The 25,912-nt window shown below is 55.0% G+C and overlaps 1 long non-coding RNA gene across 1 annotated transcript in view; it reads right to left on the bottom strand.

Annotated features, from left to right (window-relative positions):
• LOC310885169 overlaps nt 1–25,681 on the bottom strand; it is a 65,161-nt gene extending 39,480 nt beyond the window's left edge. Inside the window, exon 1 of the long non-coding RNA XR_014574584.1 lies at nt 24,224–25,681. This is a non-coding gene — a long non-coding RNA (uncharacterized lncRNA). The remainder of the gene's footprint in view (nt 1–24,223) is intronic.
• Nucleotides 25,682–25,912: the final 231 nt, after the last annotated feature.

The raw sequence follows: 25,912 nt of genomic DNA, 5'->3' as shown, positions 1-25,912 counted from the left end.
TGCAGTGCAGTGAGTCCAGAGAGTGCTCTGGCACCACTGGGGATGCTGTGCAGTGAGTCAAGAGAGTGCACTGGCACCACTGGTGATGCACTGCAGTGAGTCCAGAGAGTGCACTGGCACCACTGGGGATGCACTGCAGTGAGTCCAGAGAGTTCACTGGCACCACTTGGGATGCAGTGCAGTGAGTCCAGAGAGTGCAATGGCACAAATGGGGATGCACTTCAGTGAGTCCAGAGAGTGCACTGGCAGCAGTGGGGATGCACTGCAGTGAGTCCAGAGAGTGCACTGGCACCACTGGGGATGCAGTGCAGTGAGTCCAGAGAGTGCACTGGCACCACTGGGGATGCACTGCAGTGAGTCCAGAGAGTGCACTGGCACCACTGGGGATGCAGTGCAGTGAGTCCAGAGAGTGCACTGGCACCACTGGGGATGCACTGCAGTGAGTCCAGAGAGTTCACTGGCACCACTGGGGATGCACTCCAGTGAGTGCAGAGACTGCACTGGCACCCCTGGGGATGCAGTGCAGCGAGTCCAGTGAGTGTACTGGCACCACAGGGGATGCACTGCAGTGAGTCCAGAGAGTGCATTGGCACCACTTGGGATGCACTGCAGTGAGTCCAGAGAGTGCACTTGCACCACTGGGGATGCAGTGCAGTGAGTCCAGAGAGTGCACTGGCACCACTGGGGATGCAGTGCAGTGAGTCCAGAGAGTGCACTGGCACCAATGGGGATGCACAGCAGTGAGTCCACAGAGTGCACTGGCACCACTGGGGATGCAGTACAGTGAGTCCAGAGAGTGCACTGGCAGCACTGGGGATGCACTGCAGTGAGTCCAGAGAGTGCTCTTGCACCACTGGCGATGCAGTGCAGTGAGTCCAGACAGTGCACTACCACCACTGGGGATGCAGTGCAGTCAGTCCAATGAGTGTACTGGCACCACTGGGGATGCACTGCAGTGAGTCCAGAGAGTGCACTGGCACCACTGAGAATGCACTTCAGTGAGTCCAGAGAGTGCACTGGAACCACTGGGGATGCACTGCAGTGAGTCCACAGAGTGCACTGGCACCACTGGGGATGCAGTGCAGTGAGTCCAGAGAGTGCACTGGCACCACTGGGGATGCACTTCACTGAGTCCAGAGAGTGCACGGGCTCCACTGCGGATGCACTGCAGTGAGTCCACAGAGTGCACTGGCACCACTGGGGATGCAGAGAAGTGAGTGCAGAGAGTGCACTGGCACCACTGGGGATGCAGTGCAGTGAGTCCAGAGAGTGCTCCGGCACCACTGGGGATGCAGTGCAGTGAGTCCACAGAGTGCACTAGCACCACTGGGGATGCAGTGCAGTGAGTCCAGAGAGTGCACTGGCACCACTGGGGATGCAGTGCAGTGAGTCCAGAGAGTGCACTGGCACCACTGGGGATGCAGTCCAGTGAGTCCAGAGTGTGCACTGGCACCACTGGGAATGCAGTGCAGTGAGTCCAGAGATCACACTGGCACCACGGGGGATGCACTTCAGTGAGTCCAGAGAGTGCACTGGCACCACTGGGGATGCAGTGCAGTGAGTCCAGAGAGTGCACTGGCACCACTGGGGATGCAGTGCTGTGACTCCAGAGAGTGCACTGGCACCAGAGGGAATGCACTGCAGTGAGTCCAGTGAGTGCACTGGCACCACTGGGGATGCAGTGCAGTGAGTGCAGGGAGTGCACTGGCACCACTGGGGATGCAGTGCAGTGAGTCCAGAGAGTGCAGTGGCACCAATGGGGATGCAGTGCAGTGAGTCCAGACAGTGCACAGGCAGCACTGGGGATGCCGTGCAGTGAGTCCAGAGAGTGCTCTGGCACCACTGGGGATGCAGTGCAGTGAGTCCAGAGAGTGCACTGGCACCACTGGGGATGCAGTGCAGTGAGTCCAGAGAGTGCACTGGCACCACTGGTGATGCACTGCAGTTACTCCAGAGAGTGCACTGGCACCACTGGGGATGCAGTTTAGTGAGTCCAGAGAGTGCACTGGCACCACTGGTGATGCACTGCAGTGAGTCCAGAGAGTGCACTGGCACCACTGAGAATGCCCTTCAGTGAGTCCAGAGAGTGCACTGGCACCACTGGGGATGCACTGCAGTGAGTCCACAGAGTGCACTAGCACCACTGGGGATGCAGTGCAGTGAGTCCAGAGAGTGTACTGGCACCACTGGGGATGCACTGCAGTGAGTCCAGAGAGTGCACTGGCACCACTGAGAATGCACTTCAGTGAGTCCAGAGAGCGCACTGGCACCACTGAGAATGCACTTCATTGAGTCCAAAGAGTGCACTGGCACCACTGGGGATGCACTGCAGTGAGTCCAGAGAGTGCACTAGCACCACTGGGAATGTAGTGCAGTGAATCCAGTGAGTGCACTGGCACCAGTGGGGATGCACTGCAGTGAGTCCAGAGAGTGCACTGGCACCACTGGGGATGCACTGCAGTGAGCCCAGAGAGTGCACTGGCACCACTGGAGATGCAGTACAGTGAGTCCAGTGAATGCACTGGCAACACTGGGGATGCAGTGCAGTGAGTCCAGAGAGTGCACTGGCACCACTGGGGATGCACTGCAGTGAGTCCAGAGAGTGCACTGGCACCACTGATGATGCAGTACAGTGAGTCCAGTGAGTGCACTGCCACCACTGGGGATGCACTGCAGTGAGTCCAGAGAGTGCACTGGCACCACTGATGATGCAGTACAGTGAGTCCAGTGAGTGCACTGGCACCACTGGGGATGTAGTGCAGTGAGTCCAGAGAGTGCACTGGCACCACTGATGATGCAGTACAGTGAGTCCAGTGAGTGCACTGGCACCACTGGGGATGTAGTGCAGTGACTCGAGAGAGTGCACTGGCACCACTGGGGATGCAGTGCAGTGACTCCAGAGAGTGCACTGGCACCACTTGGGATGCAGTGCAGTGAGTCCAGAGAGTGCACTTGCACCACTGGTGATGCACTGCAGTGAGTCCAGAGAGTGCACTGGCACCACTGGGGATGCAGTGCAGTGAGTCCAGAGAGTGCACTGGCACCAATGGGGATGCAAAGCAGTGAGTCCACAGAGTGCACTGGCACCACTGGGGATGCAGTGCAGTGAGTCCAGAGAGTGCTCTGGCACCAATGGAGATGCAGTGCAGTGAGTCCAGAGAGTGCACTAGCACCACTGGGGATGCAGTGCAGTCAGTCCAGTGAGTGTACTGGCACCACTGGGGATGCCCTTCAGTGAGTCCAGAGAGTGCACTGGCACCACTGGGGATGCACTGCAGTGAGTCCACAGAGTGCACGGGCTCCATTGGGGATGCACTGCAGTGAGTCCACAGAGTGCACTGGCACCACTGGGGATGCAGTGCAGTGAGTCCAGAGATCGCACTGGCTCCACTGGGGATGCAGTGCAGTGAGTCCAGAGAGTGCACTGGCACCACTGGGGATGCAGTGCAAGGAGTCCAGAGAGTGCTCTGGCACCACTGGGGATGCTGTGCAGTGAGTCCAGAGAGTGCACTGGCACCACTGGTGATGCACTGCAGTGAGTCCAGAGAGTGCACTGGCACCACTGGGGATGCACTGCAGTGAGTCCAGAGAGTTCACTGGCACCACTGGAGATGCACTTCAGTGAGTGCAGAGACTGCACTGGCACCACTGGGGATGCAGTGCAGTGAGTCCAGTGAGTGTACTGGCACCACTGGGGATGCACTGCAGTGAGTCCAGAGAGTGCATTGGCACCACTTGGGATGCACTGCAGTGAGTCCAGAGAGTGCACTTGCACCACTGGGGATGCAGTGCAGTGAGTCCAGAGAGTGCAATGGCACCAATGGGGATGCACTTCAGTGAGTCCACAGAGTGCACTGGCACCACTGGGGATGCAGTGCAGTGAGTCCAGAGAGTGCACTGGCACCACTGGGGATGCAGTGCAGTGAGTCCAGAGAGTGCACTGGCACCACTGGGGATGCAGTGCAGTGAGTCCAGAGAGTGCACTGGCACCACTGGGGATGCACTGCAGTGAGTCCAGAGAGTTCACTGGCACCACTGGGGATGCACTTCAGTGAGTGCAGAGACTGCACTGGCACCCCTGGGGATGCAGTGCAGTGAATCCAGTGAGTGTACTGGCACCACTGGGGATGCACTGCAGTGAGTCCAGAGAGTGCACTTGCACCACTGGGGATGCAGTGCAGTGAGTCCAGAGAGTGCACTGGCACCACTGGGGATGCAGTGCAGTGAGTCCAGAGAGTGCACTGGCACCACTGGGGATGCACTTCACTGAGTCCAGAGAGTGCACGGGCTCCACTGCGGATGCACTGCAGTGAGTCCACAGAGTGCACTGGCACCACTGGGGATGCAGAGAAGTGAGTGCAGAGAGTGCACTGGCACCACTGGGGATGCAGTGCAGTGAGTCCAGAGAGTGCTCCTTCACCACTGGGGATGCAGTGCAGTGAGTCCACAGAGTGCACTAGCACCACTGGGGATTTAGTGCAGTGAGTCCAGAGAGTGCTCTGGCAACACTGGGGATGCACTGCAGTGAGTCCAGAGAGTGCACTGGCACCACTGGGGATGCAGTGCAGTGAGTCCAGAGTGTGCACTGGCACCACTGGGAATGCAGTGCAGTGAGTCCAGAGATCGCACTGGCACCACGGGGGATGCACTTCAGTGAGTCCAGAGAGTGCACTGGCACCACTGGGGATGCACTGCAGTGAGTCCAGAGAGTGCACTGGCACCACTGGGGATGCAGTGCTGTGACTCCAGAGAGTGCACTGGCACCAGAGGGAATGCACTGCAGTGAGTACAGTGAGTGCACTGGCACCACTGGGGATGCAGTGCAGTGAGTGCAGGGAGTGCACTGGCACCACTGGGGATGCAGTGCAGTGAGTCCAGAGAGTGCAGTGGCACCACTGGGGATGCAGTGCAGTGAGTCCAGACAGTGCACAGGCACCACTGGGGATGCCGTGCAGTGAGTCCAGAGAGTGCTCTGGCACCACTGTGGATGCAGTGCAGTGAGTCCAGAGAGTGCACTGGCACCACTGGGGATGCAGTGCAGTGAGTCCAGAGAGTGCACTGGCACCACTGGTGATGCACTGCAGTTACTCCAGAGAGTGCACTGGCACCACTGGGGATGCGGTGCGGTGAGTCTAGAGAGTGCACTGGCACCACTGGTGATGTACTGCAGTGAGTCCAGAGAGTGCACTGGCACCACTGAGAATGCCCTTCAGTGAGTCCAGAGAGTGCACTGGCACCACTGGGGATGCACTGCAGTGAGTCCACAGAGTGCACTAGCACCACTGGGGATGCAGTGCAGTGAGTCCAGAGAGTGTACTGGCACCACTGGGGATGCACTGCAGTGAGTCCAGAGAGTGCACTGGCACCACTGAGAATGCACTTCAGTGAGTCCAGAGAGCGCACTGGCACCACTGAGAATGCACTTCAGTGAGTCCAAAGAGTGCACTGGCACCACTGGGGATGCACTGCAGTGAGTCCACAGAGTGCACTAGCACCACTGGGAATGTAGTGCAGTGAATCCAGTGAGTGCACTGGCACCAGTGGGGATGCACTGCAGTGAGTCCAGAGAGTGCACTGGCACCACTGGGGATGCACTGCAGTGAGCCCAGAGAGTGCACTGGCACCACTGGAGATGCAGTACAGTGAGTCCAGTGAATGCACTGGCAACACTGGGGATGCAGTGCAGTGAGTTCAGAGAGTGCACTGGCACCACTGGGGATGCACTGCAGTGAGTCCAGAGAGTGCACTGGCACCACTGATGATGCAGTACAGTGAGTCCAGTGAGTGCACTGGCACCACTGGGTATGCACTGCAGTGAGTCCAGAGAGTGCACTGGCACCACTGATGATGCAGTACAGTGAGTCCAGTGAGTGCACTGGCACCACTGGGGATGTAGTGCAGTGAGTCCAGAGAGTGCACTGGCACCACTGATGATGCAGTACAGTGCGTCCAGTGAGTGCACTGGCACCACTGGGGATGTAGTGCAGTGACTCGAGAGAGTGCACTGGCATCACTGGGGATGCAGTGCAGTGACTCCAGAGAGTGCACTGGCACCACTTGGGATGCAGTGCAGTGAGTCCAGAGAGTGCACTGGCACCACTGGGGATGCACTGCAGTGAGTCCAGAGAGTGCACTGGCACCACTGGGGATGCAGTGCAGTGAGTCCAGAGAGTGCACTGGCACCACTGGGGATGCACTGCAGTGAGTCCACAGAGTGCACTGGTACCACTGGGGATGCAGTGCAGTGAGTCCAGAGAGTGCACTGGCACCACTGGGGATGCAGTGCAGTGAGTCCAGAGAGTGCACTGGCACCACTGGGGATGCAGTGCAGTGAGTCCAGAGAGTGCACTGGCACCACTGGGGATGCAGTGCAGTGAGTCCAGAGAGTGCACTGGCACCACTGGGGATGCAGTGCAGTGAGTCCAGAGAGTGCACTGGCACCACTGGGGATGCACTGCAGTGAGTCCAGAGAGCGCACTGGCACCACTGGGGATGCACTGCAGTGAGTCCACAGAGTGCACTGGCACCACTGAGAATGCACTTCAGTGAGTCCAGAGAGTGCACTGGTACCACTGGGGATGCACTGCAGTGAGTCCAGAGAGTGCACTAGCACCACTGGGGATGCAGTGCAGTGAATCCAGTGAGTGCACTGGCACCACTGGGGATGCAGTGCAGTGAGTCAAGAGAGTGCACTGGCACCACTGGGGATGCACTGCAGTGAGCCCAGAGAGTGCACTGGCAGCACTGGGGATGCGGTGCCGGGAGTCCAGAGAGTGCACTGGCACCAATGGGGATGCAGTGCAGTGAGTCCAGAGAGTGCACTGGCACCACTGGGGATGCAGTGCAGTGAGTCCAGAGAGTGCACTGGCACCACTGGGGATGCACTGCAGTGAGTCCAGAGAGTGCTCTGGCACCACTGGGGATGCACTGCAGTGAGTCCAGAGAGTGCACTGGCACCACTGGGGATGCAGTGCAGTGAGTCCAGAGAGTGCACTGGCACCACTGGTGATGCACTGCAGTTACTACAGAGAGTGCACTGGCACCACTGGGGATGCGGTGCGGTGAGTCCAGAGAGTGCACTGGCACCACTGGGGATGCAGTGCAGTCAGTCCAGTGAGTGTACTGGCACCACTGGGGATGCACTGCAGTGAGTCCAGAGAGTGCACTGGCACCACTGAGAATGCCCTTCAGTGAGTCCAGAGAGTGCACTGGCACCACTGGGGATGCACTGCAGTGAGTCCACAGAGTGCACTAGCACCACTGGGGATGCAGTGCAGTGAGTCCAGAGAGTGCACTGGCACCACTGGGGATGCACTTCAGTTAGTTCAGAGAGTGCACTGGCACCACTGTGGATGCAGTGCAGTGAGTCCAGAGAGTGCATTGGCACCACTGGCGATGCAGTGCAGTGAGTCCAGAGAGTGCACTGGCACCACTGGGGATGCACTGCAGTGAGTCCACAGAGTGCACTGGTACCACTGGGGATGCAGTGCAGTGAGTCCAGAGAGTGCACTGGCACCACTGGGGATGCACTTCAGTGAGTCCAGAGAGTGCACTGGCACCACTGGGGATGCAGTGCAGTGAGTCCAGAGAGTGCACTGGCACCACTGGGGATGCAGTGCAGTGAGTCCAGAGAGTGCACTGGCTGCACTGGGGATGCACTGCAGTGAGTCCAGAGAGTGCACTGGCACCACTGATGATGCAGTACAGTGAGTCCAGTGAGTGCACTGGCACCACTGGGTATGCACTGCAGTGAGTCCAGAGAGTGCACTGGCACCACTGATGATGCAGTACAGTGAGTCCAGTGAGTGCACTGGCACCACTGGGGATGTAGTGCAGTGAGTCCAGAGAGTGCACTGGCACCACTGATGATGCAGTACAGTGCGTCCAGTGAGTGCACTGGCACCACTGGGGATGTAGTGCAGTGACTCGAGAGAGTGCACTGGCACCACTGGGGATGCAGTGCAGTGACTCCAGAGAGTGCACTGGCACCACTTGGGATGCAGTGCAGTGAGTCCAGAGAGTGCACTGGCACCACTGGGGATGCAGTGCAGTGAGTCCAGAGAGTGCACTGGCACCACTGGGGATGCAGTGCAGTGAGTCCAGAGAGTGCACTGGCACCACTGGGGATGCACTGCAGTGAGTCCACAGAGTGCACTGGTAGCACTGGGGATGCAGTGCAGTGAGTCCAGAGAGTGCACTGGCACCACTGGGGATGCAGTGCAGTGAGTCCAGAGAGTGCACTGGCACCACTGGGGATGCAGTGCAGTGAGTCCAGAGAGTGCACTGGCACCACTGGGGATGCAGTGCAGTGAGTCCAGAGAGTGCACTGGCACCACTGGGGATGCAGTGCAGTGAGTCCAGAGAGTGCACTGGCACCACTGGGGATGCACTGCAGTGAGTCCAGAGAGCGCACTGGCACCACTGGGGATGCACTGCAGTGAGTCCACAGAGTGCACTGGCACCACTGAGAATGCACTTCAGTGAGTCCAGAGAGTGCACTGGTACCACTGGGGATGCACTGCAGTGAGTCCAGAGAGTGCACTAGCACCACTGGGGATGCAGTGCAGTGAATCCAGTGAGTGCACTGGCACCACTGGGGATGCAGTGCAGTGAGTCAAGAGAGTGCACTGGCACCACTGGGGATGCACTGCAGTGAGCCCAGAGAGTGCACTGGCAGCACTGGGGATGCGGTGCCGGGAGTCCAGAGAGTGCACTGGCACCACTGGGGATGCAGTGCAGTGAGTCCAGAGAGTGCACTGGCACCACTGGGGATGCAGTGCAGTGAGTCCAGAGAGTGCACTGGCACCACTGGGGATGCACTGCAGTGAGTCCAGAGAGTGCTCTGGCACCACTGGGGATGCACTGCAGTGAGTCCAGAGAGTGCACTGGCACCACTGGGGATGCAGTGCAGTCAGTCCAGAGAGTGCACTGGCACCACTGGTGATGCACTGCAGTTACTCCAGAGAGTGCACTGGCACCACTGGGGATGCGGTGCGGTGAGTCCAGAGAGTGCACTGGCACCACTGGGGATGCAGTGCAGTCAGTCCAGTGAGTGTACTGGCACCACTGGGGATGCACTGCAGTGAGTCCAGAGAGTGCACTGGCACCACTGAGAATGCCCTTCAGTGAGTCCAGAGAGTGCACTGGCACCACTGGGGATGCACTGCAGTGAGTCCACAGAGTGCACTAGCACCACTGGGGATGCAGTGCAGTGAGTCCAGAGAGTGCACTGGCACCACTGGGGATGCACTTCAGTTAGTTCAGAGAGTGCACTGGCACCACTGTGGATGCAGTGCAGTGAGTCCAGAGAGTGCATTGGCACCACTGGCGATGCAGTGCAGTGAGTCCAGAGAGTGCACTGGCACCACTGGGGATGCACTGCAGTGAGTCCACAGAGTGCACTGGTACCACTGGGGATGCAGTGCAGTGAGTCCAGAGAGTGCACTGGCACCACTGGGGATGCACTTCAGTGAGTCCAGAGAGTGCACTGGCACCACTGGGGATGCAGTGCAGTGAGTCCAGAGAGTGCACTGGCACCACTGGGGATGCAGTGCAGTGAGTCCAGAGAGTGCACTGGCACCACTGGGGATGCACTGCAGTGAGTCCAGAGAGCGCACTGGCACCACTGAGAATGCACTTCAGTTAGTCCAGAGAGTGCACTGGTACCACTGGGGATGCACTGCAGTGAGTCCAGAGAGTGCACTAGCACCACTGGGGATGCAGTGCAGTGAATCCAGTGAGTGCACTGGCACCACTGGGGATGCAGTGCAGTGAGTCAAGAGAGTGCACTGGCACCACTGGGGATGCACTGCAGTGAGCCCAGAGAGTGCACTGGCACCACTGGGGATGCGGTGCCGGGAGTCCAGAGAGTGCACTGGCACCACTGGGGATGCAGTGCAGTGAGTCCAGAGAGTGCACTGGCACCACTGGGGATGCAGTGCAGTGAGTCCAGAGAGTGCACTGGCACCACTGGGGATGCACTGCAGTTACTCCAGAGAGTGCACTGGCACCACTGGGGATGCGGTGCGCTGAGTCCAGAGAGTGCACTGGCACCACTGGGGATGCACTGCAGTGAGTCCACAGAGTGCACTAGCACCACTGGGGATGCAGTGCAGTGAGTCCAGAGAGTGCACTGGCACCACTGGGGATGCACTTCAGTTAGTTCAGAGAGTGCACTGGCACCACTGTGGATGCAGTGCAGTGAGTCCAGAGAGTGCATTGGCACCACTGGCGATGCAGTGCAGTGAGTCCAGAGAGTGCACTGGCACCAGTGGGGATGCACTGCAGTGAGTCCACAGAGTGCACTGGTACCACTGGGGATGCAGTGCAGTGAGTCCAGAAAGTGCACTGGCACCACTGGGGATGCACTTCAGTGAGTCCAGAGAGTGCACTGGCACCACTGGGGATGCAGTGCAGTGAGTCCAGAGAGTGCACTGGCACCACTGGGGATGCAGTGCAGTGAGTCCAGAGAGTGCACTGGCTGCACTGGGGATGCACTGCAGTGAGTCCAGAGAGTGCACTGGCACCACTGGGGATGCACTGCAGTGAGTCCAGAGAGCGCACTGGCACCACTGAGAATGCACTTCAGTTAGTCCAGAGAGTGCACTGGTACCACTGGGGATGCACTGCAGTGAGTCCAGAGAGTGCACTAGCACCACTGGGGATGCAGTGCAGTGAATCCAGTGAGTGCACTGGCACCACTGGGGATGCAGTGCAGTGAGTCAAGAGAGTGCACTGGCACCACTGGGGATGCACTGCAGTGAGCCCAGAGAGTGCACTGGCACCACTGGGGATGCGGTGCCGGGAGTCCAGAGAGTGCACTGGCACCACTGGGGATGCAGTGCAGTGAGTCCAGAGAGTGCACTGGCACCACTGGGGATGCAGTGCAGTGAGTCCAGAGAGTGCACTGGCACCACTGCGGAAGCACTGCAGTTACTCCAGAGAGTGCACTGGCACCACTGGGGATGCGGTGCGGTGAGTCCAGAGAGTGCACTGGCACCACTGGGCATGCAGTGCAGTCAGTCCAGTGAGTGTACTGGCACCACTGGGGAAACACTGCAGTGAGTCCAGAGAGTGCACTGGCACCACTGAGAATGCCCTTCAGTGAGTCCAGAGAGTGCACTGGCACCACTGGGGATGCACTGCAGTGAGTCCACAGAGTGCACTAGCACCACTGGGGATGCAGTGCAGTGAGTCCAGAGAGTGCACTGGCACCACTGGGGATGCACTTCAGTGAGTCCAGAGAGTGCACGCGCTCCACTGGGGATGCAGTACAGTGAGTCCAGAGAGTGCACTGGCACCACTGGGGATGCAGTGCAGTGAGTCCAGAGAGTGCACTGGCACCACTGGGGATGCACTTCAGTGAGTCCAGAGAGTGCACTGGCACCACTGGTGATGCACTGCAGTGAGTCCAGAGAGTGCACTGGCACCACTGGGGATGCACTGCAGTGAGTCCAGAGAGTGCACTGGCACCACTGGGGATGCACTGCAGTGAGTCCAGAGAGTGCACTGGCTCCAGAGGGAATGCACTGCAGTGAGTCCAGTGAGTGCACTGGCACCACTGGGGATGCAGTGCAGTGAGTGCAGAGAGTGCACTGGCACCACTGGACATGCAGTGCAGTGAGTCCAGACAGTGCACAGGCAGCACTGGGGATGCAGTGCAGTGAGTCCAGAGAGTGCACTGGCAGCACTGGGGATGCAGTGCAGTGAGTCCAGAGAGTGCACTGGCAATACTGGGGATGCAGTGCAGTGAGTCCAGAGAGTGCACTGGCACCACTGGGGATGCAGTGCAGTGAGTCCAGAGAGTGCACTGGCACCACTGGGGATGCAGTGCAGTGAGTCCAGTGAGTGCTCTGGCACCACTGGGGATGCACTGAAGTGAGTCCAGAGAGTGCACTGGCACCACTGGGGATGCAGTGCAGTGAGTCCAGAGAGTGCACTGGCAACACTGGGGTTGCAGTGCAGTGAGTCCAGAGAGTGCACTGGCACCACTGGGGATGCAGTGCAGTGAGTCCAGAGTGTGCACTGGCACGACTGGGAATGCAGTGCAGTGAGTCCAGAGATTGCACTGGCACCACTGGGGATGCACTTCAGTGAGTCCAGAGAGTGCACTGGCACCAGAGGGAATGCACTGCAGTGAGTCCAGTGAGTGCACTGGCACCACTGGGTATGCAGTGCAGTGAGTGCAGAGAGTGCACTGGCACAACTGGGGATGCAGTGCAGTGAGTCCAGAGAGTGCAGTGACACCACTGGGGATGCAGTGCAGTGAGTCCAGAGAGTGCACTGGCAGCACTGGGGATGCAGTGCAGTGAGTCCAGAGAGTGCACTGGCACCATTGGGGATGCAGTGCAGTGAGTCCAGAGAGTGCACTGGCACCACTGGGGATGCAGTGCAGTGAGTCCAGTGAGTGTACTGGCACCACTGGGGATGCACTGCAGTGAGTCCAGAGAGTGCACTGGCACCACTGAGAATGCACTTCAGTGAGTCCAGAGAGTGCACTGGCACCACTGGGGATGCAGTGCAGTGAGTCCAGAGAGTGCACTGGCACCACTGAGAATGCACTTCAGTGAGTCCAAAGAGTGCACTGGCACCACTGGGGATGCACTGCAGTGAGTCCAGAGAGGGCACTAGCACCACTGGGAATGCAGTACAGTGAGTCCAGTGAGTGCACTGGCACCACTGGGGATGTAGTGCAGTGACTCGAGAGAGTGCACTGGCACCACTGGTGATGCAGTGCAGTGAGTCCAGAGAGTGCACTGGTACCACTTGGGATGCAGTGCAGTGAGTCCAGTGAGTGCACTGGCACCATTGGGGATGCAGTGCAGTGAGTCCAGAGAGTGCATTGGCACCACTGGGGATGCAGTGCAGTGAGTCCAGAGAGTGCACTGGCACCACTGGGGATGCACTGCAGTCACTCCAGAGAGTGCACTGGCACCACTGATGATGCAGTACAGTGAGTCCAGTGAGCGCACTGGCACCACTGGGGATGTAGTGCAGTGACTCGAGAGAGTGCACTGGCACCACTGGGGATGCAGTGCAGTGAGTCCAGAGAGTGCACTGGCACCACTTTGGATGCAGTGCAGTGAGTCCAGAGAGTGCACTGGCACCACTGGGGATGCAGTGCAGTGAGTCCAGAGAGTGCATTGGCACCACTGGGGATGCAGTGAAGTGAGTCCAGAGAGTGCACTGGCACCACTGGGGATGCACTGCTGTGAGTCCAGAGAGTGCACTGGCAGCAGTGGGGATGCACTGCAGTGAGTCCAGAGAGTGCACTGGCACCACTGGGGAGGCACTGCAGTGAGTCCAGAGAGTGCACTGGCACCACTGGGGATGCAGTGCAGTGAGTCCAGAGAGTGCACTGGCACCACTGGGGATGCACTGCAGTGAGTCCAGAGAGTGCACTGGCACCACTGGGGATGCACTGCAGTGAGCCCAGAGAGTGCACTGGCACCACTGGGGATGCGGTGCCGGGAGTCCAGAGAGTGCACTGGCACCACTGGGGATGCAGTGCAGTGAGTCCAGAGAGTGCACTGGCACCACTGGGGATGCAGTGCAGTGAGTCCAGAGAGTGCTCTGGCACCCCTGGGGATGCACTGCAGTGAGTCCAGAGAGTACACTGGCACCACTGGGGATGCAGTGCAGTGAGTCCAGAGAGTTCACTGGCACCACTGGGGATGCAGTCCAGTGAGTCCAGTGAGTGCACTGGCACCACTGGGGATGCAGTGCAGTGACTGCAGAGAGTACACTGGCACCACTGGGGATGCAGTGCAGTGAGTCCAGAGAGTGCACTGGCACCACCTGTGATGCAGTGCAGTGAGTCCAGTGAGTGCACTGGCACCACTGGGGATGCAGTGCTGTGACTCCAGAGAGCGCACTGGCACCACTGGGGATGCAGTGCAGTCAGTCCAGTGAGTGCACTGGCACCACTGGGGGTGCAGTACAGTGAGTCCAGAGAGTGCACTGACACCACTGGGGATGCACTGCAGTGAGTCCAGACAGTGCACTGGCACCACTGGGGATGCAGTGCAGTGAGTCCAGAGACTGCACTGGCACCACTGGGGATGCAGTGCAGTGAGACCACAGAGTGCACTGGCACCACTGGGGATGCACTGCAGTGAGTCCAGAGAGTGCACTGGCACCACTGGGGATGCACTGCAGTTAGTCCAGAGAGTGCACTGTCACCACTGGTGATGCAGTACAGTGAGTCCACATAGTGCACTGGCACCAGTGGGGATGCAGTACAGTCAGTCCAGAGAGTGCACTGGCACCACTGGACATGCAGTGCAGTGAGTCCAGAGAGTGCACTGGCACCACTGGGGATGCACTTGAGTGACTGCACAGAGTGCACTGGCAACACTGGGGATGCAGTGCAGTGAGTCCAAAGACTTCACTGGCACCACTGTGGATGCAGTGCAGTGAGTCCAGAGAGTGCACTGGCACCACTGGGGATGCAGTGAAGTGAGTCCAGAGAGTGCACTGGCACCACTGGGGATGCACTACAGTGAGTCCAGAGAGTGCACTGGCACCACTGGGGATGCAGTACAGTGAGTCCAGAGAGTGCACTGGCACCACTGGGGATGCAGTGCAGTGAGTCCAGTGAGTGTACTGGCACCACTGGGGATGCACTTCAGTGAGCCCAGAGAGTGCACTGGCACCACTGAGAATGCACTTCAGTGAGTCCAGAGAGTGCACTGGCACCACTGGGGATGCACTGCAGTGAGTCCAGAGAGTGCACTAGCACCACTGGGGATGCAGTGCAGTGAATCCTGTGAGTACACTGGCACCACTGGGGATGCAGAGCAGTGAGTCCAGAGAGCTCACTGGCACCACTGGGGATGCAGTGCAGTGAGTCCAGAGAGTGCACTGGCACCACTGGAGATGCAGTACAGTGAGTCCAGTGAATGCACTAGAACCACTGGGGATGCAGTGCAGTGAGTCCAGAGAGTGCACTGGCACCACTGGTGATGCAGTACAGTGAATCCAGTGAGTGCACTGGTACCACTGGGCCTGCAGTGCAGTGAGTCCAGAGAGTGCACTGGCACCACCGATGATGCAGTACAGTGAGTCCAGTGAGTGCACTGGCACTACTGGGGATGTAGTGCAGTGACTCGAGAGAGTGCACTGGCACCACTGGGGATGCAGTGCAGTGAGTCCAGAGAGTGCACTGGCACCACTGGGGATGCAGTGCAGTGAGTCCAGAGAGTGCACTGTCAGCAGTGGGGATGCAGTGCAGTGAGTCCAGAGAGTGCACTGTCAGCACTGGGGATGCAGTGCAGTGAGTCCAGAGACTTCACTGGCACCACTGGGAATGCAGTGCAGTGAGTGCAGAGAGTGCACTGGCACCACTGGGGATGCAGTGCAGTGAGTCCAGAGAGTGCACTGGCACCACTGGGGATGCACTTCAGTGAGTCCAGAGAGTGCACTGGCACCACTGGGGATGCAGTGCAGTGAGTCCAGAGAGTGCACTGGCACCACTGGGGATGCACTGCAGTGAGTCCAGAGATTGCACTGGCACCACTGGGGATGCAGTGCAGTGAGTCCAGAGAGTGCACTGGCACCACTGGTGATGCAGTTTAGTGAGTCCAGAGAGTGCACTGGCACCACTGGGGATGCACTTCAGTGAGTCCAGAGAGTGTACTGACACCACTGGGGATGCGGTGCAGTGAGTCCAGAGAGTGCACTGGCACCACTGGGGATGCAGTGCAGTGACTCCAGAGAGTGCACTGGCACCACTGGGGATGCACTGCAGTGAGTCCAGAGACTGCACTGGCACCACTGGGGATGCAGTGCAGTGAGTCCAGAGAGTGCACTGGCACCACTGGGGATGCACTTCAGTGACTCCAGAGAGTGCACTGGCACCACTGGGGATGCAGTGCAGTGAGTCCAGTGAATGCACTGGCACCACTGGGGATGCTGTGCAGTGAGTGCAGAGAGTGCACTGGCACCACCTTTGTTGCAGTACAGTGTGTCCAGTGAGTGCACTGGCACCACTGGGGATGCAGTGCTGTGACTCCGGAGAGCGCACTGGCACCACTGGGGATGCAGTGCAGTCAGTCCAGAGAGTGCACTGGCACCACTGGGGATGCACTGCAGTGAGTGCAGAGAGTGCAATGGCACCAATGGGGATGCACTTCAGTGAGTCCAGAGAGTGCACTGGCACCACTGGGGATGCAGTGCAGTGAGTCCAGAGATTGCACTGGCACCACTGGGAATGCAGTGCAGTGAGTCCAGAGAGTGCACTGGCACCACTGGGGATGGAGTGCAGTGAGTCCAGAGAGTGCACTGGCACCACTGGGGATGCACTGCAGTGAGTCCAGGGAGTGTACTGGCACCACTGGGGATGCACTGCAGTGAGTCCAGAGAGTGCACTGGCACCACTGGGGATGCAGTGCAGTGAGTCCAGAGATTGCACTGGCACCACTGGGGATGCAGTGCAGTTAGTCCAGAGAGTGCACTGGCACCACTGGGGATGCACTACAGTGAGTCCACAGAGTGCACTGGCACCACTGGGGATGCTCTGCAGTGAGTCCAGAGATTGCACTGGCACCACTGGGGATGCAGTGCAGTGAGTGCAGAGAGTGCACTGGCACCACTGGGGATGCACTTCAGTGAGTTCAGAGAGTGCACTTGCACCACTGGGGATGGGTTTCAAGCCAACTGCATTAACCGCTCATGCTTCTTGCTTATGAGACGTTAGTAAACCAATTACATAGCCTTGTCAAGACTAAATCACAGGTAAAAATCCTGTACATCTCATGTGGCCAACCACTCCCAACTAGGATTCCAAGAACCAGGAGGTTCGGTGAAAATAGGGCTAGTGCTATTAGAGGGGTGATTATTAGGGTAAGCCCTAAGCTGTCTTTAATGGAGAAGTATGGGTGGAATGGGATTTTGTCGCAGTCTGATACGATTCCTAGTGGGTTATTTGAGCCCGATTCGTGTAGGAAGGTTAGGTGGACTAGGGTGATTCCTGCAATTAGGTAGGGCAGTAGGAAGTGGATGGCGAAGAATCGGGTTAAGGTTGGATTGTCTACTGAGAATCCTCCTCAGGCTCATTCTACTAGAGTTTGCCCAATGTACGGGATGGCTGAGAATAGGTCGGTGATTACGGTGGCCCCTCAGAATGACATTTGTCCTCATGGTAGGACATACCCTACGAAGGCAGTTGCTATTAGGGTGAGTAGGAGGATTACTCCTGTGTTTCAGGTTTCTTTGTATAGGTAGGAGCCGTAGTAGAGGCCTCGTCCGATGTGTAAGTAGATGCAGATAAAGAAGAGCGAAGCACCGTTGGCGTGGAGGTTGCGGATGAGCCATCCGTACTGGACGTCTCGGCATGTGTGAGCTACTGAGGAGAAGGCGAGTGAAGTGTCTGCGGTGTAGTGTATGGCTAGTAGCAGGCCTGTTAGGATTTGTGTGGCTAAGCAGATGGCTAGAAGGGAGCCGAAGTTTCATCAGGCAGAGATGTTGGAGGGGGCGGGTAGGTCGATTAGGGAGTTGTTGATTATTTTTAGTAGGGGATGGGATTTGCGGATGTTAGGGGCCATTAGTGAGTCTGTGTGTTATTAGGATTATTACCAGGATGGAGAGGGCGAAGGATCCTAGGTAGGCCTTAATTAGCCCTGTGTGTATTGAGGTTGCGGCTTTGCTTGCGGCTACTTGTAGTTCAGCAAGGCCCTCTGGCCCTATTTTTTTGAGTCAGGAGAGGTCGATCAAGTGTAGGGCAATGTTTTGTCCCTTTTCTAGTAGGTTTTTGGAGAAGAATCGGTGTACTAGGGGGTTGAAGTACCCTAATGCAGAGGAGAAGTTTATGAGGGGGTTTGGTTTGGGGTGAGTGAGGGTGTGTGTTATGTTCGATAGTTCTAGGGCTAGGATGATTCCTAGGATTGTTATGAGGATGGCAGCGGTTTTGGTGATAAGGGGTATGGTTATTGGGGGGGCTTTGGTTGGTGTGATGAAAGAGGTAATGATTATTCCTGCTGTAATGCTGCCTAGGGCGAGTCGGGTTAGGGGGGCGGTGATTAGTGGGTTGTTTTCGTTTATTGATACTATTGGGGGGATTCGGGTTTGTCCAGCTTGGACTAGGATGGTTATGCGGATGCTGTAGGTTGCGGTGAATGCTGTGGCTATAAGGGTTAGGAGTAGGGCTCAAGTATTTAGGTATGATGTGTTTAAGCTTTCGATGATGAGGTCTTTTGAGTAGAATCCGGCTAGGAATGGGGTTCCTATCAGCGCCAGGTTTCCGATGGTTAGGCAGGAAGTAGTGACTGGGAGTATTTTCTGTAGGCCTCCTATCTTTCGGATATCTTGTTCTCCGTTTAGGTTGTGGATGATAGACCCTGAGCATAGGAATAGTATGGCTTTAAAGAAGGCATGGGTTGAGATGTGTAGGAAGGCTAGTTGTGGGAGGTTTAGTCCGATAGTGACTATTATTAGTCCTAGTTGGCTGGATGTTGAGAAAGCAATGATTTTTTTGATGTCATTTTGGGTTAGGGCGCATGTGGCAGCGAATAGGGTTGATAGAGCACCTAGGCATAGGCAGGCAGTTAGGGCTGTCTGGTTGGTGGCTAGCAGGGGGTGCATGCGGATGAGCAGGAAGATTCCAGCTACTACTATGGTACTGGAGTGCAGTAGGGCTGATACTGGGGTGGGGCCTTCTATTGCTGCGGGCAGTCATGGGTGGAGTCCAAATTGGGCGGATTTTCCTGCGGCTGCGAGGATTAATCCTATGAGGGGGAGGATTGGGGTTTGGTGGGGGTGTACGGCTTGTTGGATCTCTCAGGTGTTGAATGTTGAAGCTAGTCATGCTATGCTCAGGGTCAGTCCGATGTCTCCGATTCGGTTGTAGATTACGGCTTGTAGGGCGGCGGTGTTGGCATCTGCTCGGCCTTGTCATCAGCCGATGAGAAGGAAGGACATGATTCGTACTCCTTCCCAGCCTACGAATAGGAGGAATATGTTGTTTGCGGTTGTTAGGAGGAGTATGGCGACTAGGAATGTCAGTAGGTAGGTGAAAAATTTTGTTACGTATGGCTCTGAGGCCATGTATCATATGGCGAATTGTAGGATTGATCATGTTACAAATAGGGCGATTGGAAGAAATGTTATTGAGTATTGGTCTATTTTTAGGCTCAGGGGGATTTTAAAGTTTATAATGAATTTTCACTCCCAGTGGCAGGTGACAGATTCTACTCCCGAGTAGATGAATGCGGTTGTAGGGGCTAGGCTAATTAGGAATGCGGTTTTAACAGCGCGGGTGGTGGCTTGTGGGGTGTTTTTAAAGTTTTTAAATAGAAATGGCAGGATGATTGGGGTTAGGAGGATTGTCAGCGTGAGTAGTGTGAGGGAGTTGATTAGTAGTGTGGGGTTCACTCCTTTTACTTGGATTTGCACCAAGATGGGTGGTTCCTAAGACCAGTGGATTGCTGTTATCCTTTAAAAGTAAGGGGGCTGAGGTTTTAGGCTCAGATGTAAGAGTTAGCAGCTCTTGTTGGTTAAACCCTCCCCTCGGCAGGTAAGAAGGTTTGAACTTCTATTCTTAGAATCACAGTCTAATGTTTGGTTTAAACTATACTTGCATGAGGGGATTCCGGAGATCAGTTCGGGTTTGAGGATTAGGAGGAATATTGGGATAATGTGGAGTGTTATGAGCAGGTGTTCTCGCGTGGTTGAGTTTTGCATAGATGTGATGTGGGAGGGGATTGAGCCTCGTTGGGTCATTAGTAGTATGAATAAGGTGTAGGAGGCGGTTAGTAGGGTTGCGATTCCTGTTAGGATGATCGTGAAGGCAGATCAGTTGAATAAGGTGATTATAATGGTTAGCTCTGCTATGAGGTTTGTTGTTGGGGGTAAGGCTATGTTTGTTAGATTGGCCAGCAATCATCAGGTAGCTATGAGTGGTAGGAGAGGTTGTAGGCCTCGTGTGAGTAGTAGAATTCGGCTGTGCGTACGTTCATAGTTTGTGTTGGCTAGGCAGAATAGTATGGAGGAAGTTAGTCCATGGGAAATTATTAGGATCATTGCCCCTGAGAATGATCAGTGGGTTTGGATTATTCCTGCGGCGATAACTAGGCCTATGTGGCTAACGGATGAATAAGCGATTAGTGATTTTAGGTCTGTCTGTCGTAGGCAGATTGAGCTAGTCATTAGGGCGCCTCATAGGGCCAGGGTTAGGAAGGGGTAGTGCAGGAGGTTGGACAGTGGGCCCATAAATAGAGTGACTCGTATAATTCCGTATCCTCCTAGCTTTAGTAGTAGGGCGGCGAGGAGTATTGAGCCTGCGATGGGTGCTTCTACGTGGGCTTTTGGCAGTCAGAGGTGTAGGCCGTATAGTGGGGCTTTTACTATGAATGCTATGAGCAGTGCTAGACCTGATAGTATTCCTGTCCATGAGGTGGATAGGGTTGGGTGGGTTAGTTGTAGGGTTGGCAGGTGCAGGGTGCCAATTTTCACGTATAGGTGTATGATTGTGATTAGCAGGGGTAGAGAGCTTACTGGCGTGTAGAATAGCAGGTAGATGCCAGCGCTTAGGCGTTCTGGTTGGTTCCCCCATCGGGTGATTAAGATTAGGGTGGGAATGAGGGTTGCTTCAAATGAGATGTAAAATAGTGCTAGTTCTGTGGTGGAAAAGGCTAGTAGGATGAATGGCTGGACTGCGACTAAGGTTGAGATAAAGATTCGTTTGCGTTGTAGGGGTTCTTGTTGCAGGTGGTTTTGGCTTGCTATGATTATGAGTGGGAGTAGTCAGCAGGATAGTACTAGGAGGGGGGATGAGATTTGGTCAATTCCTGTTCAGTTGGATAAAAATTTGTAGGGGTAGTAGGTTGGGATTAATCACTGTAGGCTTAGGGCAGCGATTAGGAGGCTGTATAAGGTGGTGTTAGTCCATAGAAATTTTGGTGGAGACAGCAGGGCTGTTGGAAGAAGTATGATTGTGGGTAGGATGATTTTTAGCATTGCAGGAGGTTTAGGTTGTGTAGATGGTCGGAGCCATGTGTGCGGGTGGAGGCTACTAGGATGGCCAGGCCTGTGCCCGCCTCACACGCTGAGAAGGTTAGCATGAGAATTGGTACCATGGTGAATGAGGAGACTTGGTTTTCGATGGATCATATTGATAGGCCTACGAATATCGATAATATTATGCTTTCAAGGCATAGTAGGGCGGATACTAGGTGGGTTCGGTGGAAGGCTAGCCCTAGTCCGCTGAAAATGAAGGCTGAGTAGAAGCTTAAATGTAGGGGCGACATAAGAAAGTTACAGGGTTGGCTGTAATCTGCTGGGTCGAAACCAGCTATCTTTTTGGTTAGACTAACTTTCTGTTATTCTGCTCATTCTAGGCCCCCTTGAATTCACTCGTAGGCCAGTCCGAGTGTTAGGAGAAGGAGGATCGCTACAGTTCAGGTGAGGGTCATTAGGGGGGATTGGAGTTGGACGGCTCATGGCAGGGGGAGTAGGAGGGCGATTTCTAGGTCGAATAGGACGAACAGGATGGCTACTGAGGAAGAATCGGACTGAGAATGGTAATCGAGCAGATCCAAGTGGGTCGAATCCACATTCGTACGGTGAGAGTTTCTCTGAGTCGGGGTTTATTTGGGCGAGTCAGAAGTTTAATGCGGTTAGGGCGGCGCTTAGGATTGATGATAGGGCGAATATGAACATGAGTGCGTTCATTGCTCTCCTCTGGGTTTATACCAGATTCTAGAGATTGGAAGTCAATTGTAATTAATATACTAGAAGAGCAAGATCCTCATCAGTAGATGGTTATGTAGAGGAATAGTCAGATGACGTCTACGAAGTGTCAGTATCAGGCTGCTGCCTCGAATCCGAAGTGGTGGTCTGATGTAAAGTGGAACTTGATCAGTCGGAAGAGGCAGACGGTCAGGAAGGAGGATCCGATGATTACGTGGAGTCCGTGGAATCCAGTGGCAACGAAGAAGGTAGATCCGTAGACGCTATCGGCGATTGAGAATGGGGCTTCGTGGTATTCTATTGCTTGTAGGGCTGTGAAGTAGAATCCCAGGAGGATCGTTAGGGTTAGGGCGTGGATGGCGTGTTTTCGGTTTCCTTCTGTGATGCTGTGATGGGCTCACGTTACGGTAACGCCTGAGGCTAGTAGGATGGCTGTGTTTAGTAGGGGGACTTCTATCGGGTTGAGTGGTTTAATTCCTGTTGGGGGTCATTGGCCTCCTAGTTCTGGGGTTGGGGCCAGGCTCGAGTGGAAGAACGCTCAGAAGAACCCTAAGAAGAAGAATGCTTCGGATGTGATGAAAAGGATTATGCCGTATCGTAGGCCTTTCTGGACTGTGGGAGTGTGATGGCCTTGGAAGGTGCTTTCTCGTACAATGTCTCGTCATCATTGGAGTATTACTAGGAGTATTGAGATGAGGCCTAGGGTTAGTAGTATGGATGAGTTGTAGTGGAATCACATGATTAATCCTGAGGTTGTGAGTAGGGCGGCGGCTGCCCCGAAGATTGGTCAAGGGCTTGGGTCAACTATGTGGTATGAGTGTGCTTGGTGTGCCATTAGATGTTTTCTTGTAAGTATAGGCTTAGAAGGAACACGAAGACGTAGGCCTGGATTATGGCTACTGCTACTTCTAGGATGGTTAGGAGTAGTAGGATGATTATTGTTAGGATGGATACTGCAGGAAGGGTGGGTATTAATGCAATGGAGGCTGTAGAGATGAGTTGGATGAGTAAGTGTCCTGCTGTAAGGTTGGCTGTAAGGCGGACTCCGAGGGCTAGGGGGCGGATTAGTAGGCTGGTTGTTTCGATCAGGATTAGTGCGGGGATTAGGGGTGTAGGGGTACCTTCGGGTAATAGGTGGGCTAAAGAGGCTGATGGTTGGTTTCGTAGGCCTGTTAGTAGTGTGGCGAGCCATAGTGGGAAGGCTAGGGCTATGTTCATAGATAGTTGGGTGGTTGGGGTGAATGTATATGGAAGGAGGCCTAGAAGGTTGATTGTAAGAAGTATGATTATTAGGGATGTAAATATTATGGCTCATTTGTGGCCATTTTTGTTGAGTGGGACTATTAGTTGTTTTGTGATTAGGTGAAGGAGTCATGTTTGGATAGTAGAAAGGCGGTTGTTGATTCATGGGTTGTTTGGGGACGGGAATAGTAGGGCTGGGAAGAGTAGGGATAGTAGGATTAAGGGGATGCCGAATAGATTGGGGCTGGAAAATTGGTCAAAGAAGCTTAGGTTCATGGTCAGGATCATGGTGTGGGTTTGGTAGTGAGGGAGGTCTTATTTGATGGGGGGTTGGTTGTGGTGAAGGCTAGTAGTTTTGGTTGGATGAGGAGTGCTAGGGTTAATCAGGTTATAATTATGATTGAAAATCATGGTGCGGGGTTAAGCTGTGGCATATCATTAAGGAGGGGGAAGTCCCTCTTTGGCTAGCTTAAAAGGCTAGTGCTGTTGCATAGCTTCTTAATGATTAGGATGATGATAGAAGGGACGATCAGGCCTCGAAATGTGGGAGTGGGGTTGATTCTACTACAATGGGTATGTAGCTGTGATTAGCCCCGCAAATTTCTGAGCATTGTCCGTAAAAAATCCCAGGCCGGGTGGTAATGAATGAAGTTTGGTTTAGTCGGCCTGGGATTGCGTCTGTTTTAACTCCGAGCGTTGGGACTGCTCAGGAGTGGAGTACGTCTCCTGCAGTAATGATCACGCGGATGGGGGATTCTATTGGGATAACTACGCGGTGGTCAACTTCTAGCAGTCGGAAGTGGCCGTTGGGTAAGTCTGGGGTGGGCACTATGTAGGAGTCGAATGATAGGTCTTTGAAGTCTGTGTATTCGTAGCTTCAGTATCATTGGTGGCCGATGGCTTTTAGGGTGAGGTCTGGTTCATCGATTTTGTCCATTATGTAGAGGATTTGTAGGGATGGGAGGGCGAGGAGTACCAGGACGATAGCAGGTAGGATTGTCCAGATCAGCTCTACTTCTTGGGCGTCTACAGCATTGGACGAGAGTTTTTCTGTTAGTATGTGGGCTAAAAGGTAGAGAACTAGGCTGCAGATAGCTAGGGCAACGATTAGGGCGTGGTCGTGGAATTCAACGAGTTCTTCTATGATGGGTGATGAGGCGTCTTGGAATCCTAGTTGGGAGTGGTTGGCCACATGAGATGTACAGGATTTTTACCTGTGATTTAGTCTTGACAAGGCTATGTAATTGGTTTACTAACGTCTCATAAGAAAGAAGCATGAGCGGTTAATGCAGTTGGCTTGAAACCAGCATGTGAGGGTTCGATTCCTTCCTTTCTTGTACTTGGACGAAGGCCGGTTCCTCGAAAGTATGGTATGGGGGAGGGCAGCCGTGGATTCATTCAACGTTTGTGGTAGTTAGTTCTGGTTGTAGGACTTTTCGTTTGGCCGGAAAGGCTTCTCAGATGATGAATATTAGTATGATTACGGCTACTATTGAGATTAGGGAGCCGATGGAGGAAATGGTGTTTCATAGTGTGTAGGCGTCGGGATAGTCCGAGTATCGTCGGGGTATTCCTGCTAGGCCTAGGAAGTGCTGGGGGAAGAACGTTAGGTTTACTCCTGTAAATATTACCCCGAAGTGGGCTTTTGCTCATGTTTGGTGTAGGGTAAACCCAGTGAGTAGTGGGAATCAGTGAGTAAATCCTGCTAGAATGGCAAAGACGGCGCCTATGGATAGGACGTAGTGGAAGTGGGCAACTACGTAGTACGTGTCGTGCAGGGCGATGTCTAGGGAAGAGTTTGCAAGAACGATTCCTGTTAATCCTCCGATGGTAAATAGGAAGATAAATCCTAGAGCTCATAGTATTGGGGGGGGTCTCATTTGATTGTTCCTCCGTGCAGGGTGGCTAGTCAGCTAAATACTTTGATTCCGGTAGGGATGGCAATGATTATAGTGGCTGATGTAAAGTAGGCTCGGGTATCAACGTCTATTCCTACTGTAAACATGTGGTGAGCTCAGACGATGAATCCTAGGAAGCCGATGGATAGTATGGCTCAGACTATTCCCATGTAGCCGAAGGGCTCCTTTTTGCCTGAGTAGTACGTGACTACGTGTGAGATGATTCCGAACCCCGGTAGGATCAGAATATAGACTTCTGGGTGTCCGAAGAATCAGAATAGGTGTTGGTACAGGATTGGGTCTCCTCCTCCAGCGGGGTCGAAGAATGTGGTGTTTAGGTTTCGATCAGTTAGTAATATTGTAATACCGGCGGCGAGTACGGGGAGTGATAGAAGGAGTAGGATGGCGGTAATTAGTACGGATCAGACAAATAGTGGGGTTTGGTATTGTGAGAGTGCGGGGGGTTTTATGTTGATGGCTGTGGTGATAAAGTTGATGGCCCCAAGGATGGAGGAGATACCGGCTAAGTGGAGTGAGAAGATAGCCAGGTCTACTGAAGCTCCGGCGTGGGCAAGGTTACCTGCTAGGGGAGGGTAGACAGTTCAGCCTGTGCCGGCGCCAGCTTCTACAGTGGATGAGACTAGTAGTAGGAGGAATGATGGGGGGAGGAGTCAAAAGCTTATGTTGTTTATTCGCGGGAATGCTATGTCGGGGGCACCGATTATGAGGGGGACTACTCAGTTGCCGAATCCTCCGATCATGAGCGGATGCAGTGCAGTGAGTCCAGAGAGTGCACTGGCACCACTGGGCATGCAGTGCAGTGAGTCCAGAGAGTGCACTGGCACCACTGGGGATGCACTTCAGTGACTCCAGAGAGTGCACTGGCACCACTGGGCATGCAGTGCAGTGAGTCCAAAGACTTCACTGGCAAAACTGGGGATGCAGTGCAGTGAGTTCAGAGAGTGCACTGGCACCACTGGGGATGCAGTGCAGTGAGTCCAGAGATTGCACTGGCACCACCGGGGCTGCAGTGCAGTGAGTCCAGAGAGTGCACTGGCACCACTGGGGATGCACTGCAGTGAGTCCAG

Source organism: Anser anser, assembly GCF_964211835.1.
Source record: "Anser anser genome assembly, chromosome: 22".
NCBI lineage: Eukaryota > Metazoa > Chordata > Aves > Anseriformes > Anatidae > Anser > Anser anser.
This window is presented reverse-complemented; position numbering and strand designations above follow the sequence as displayed.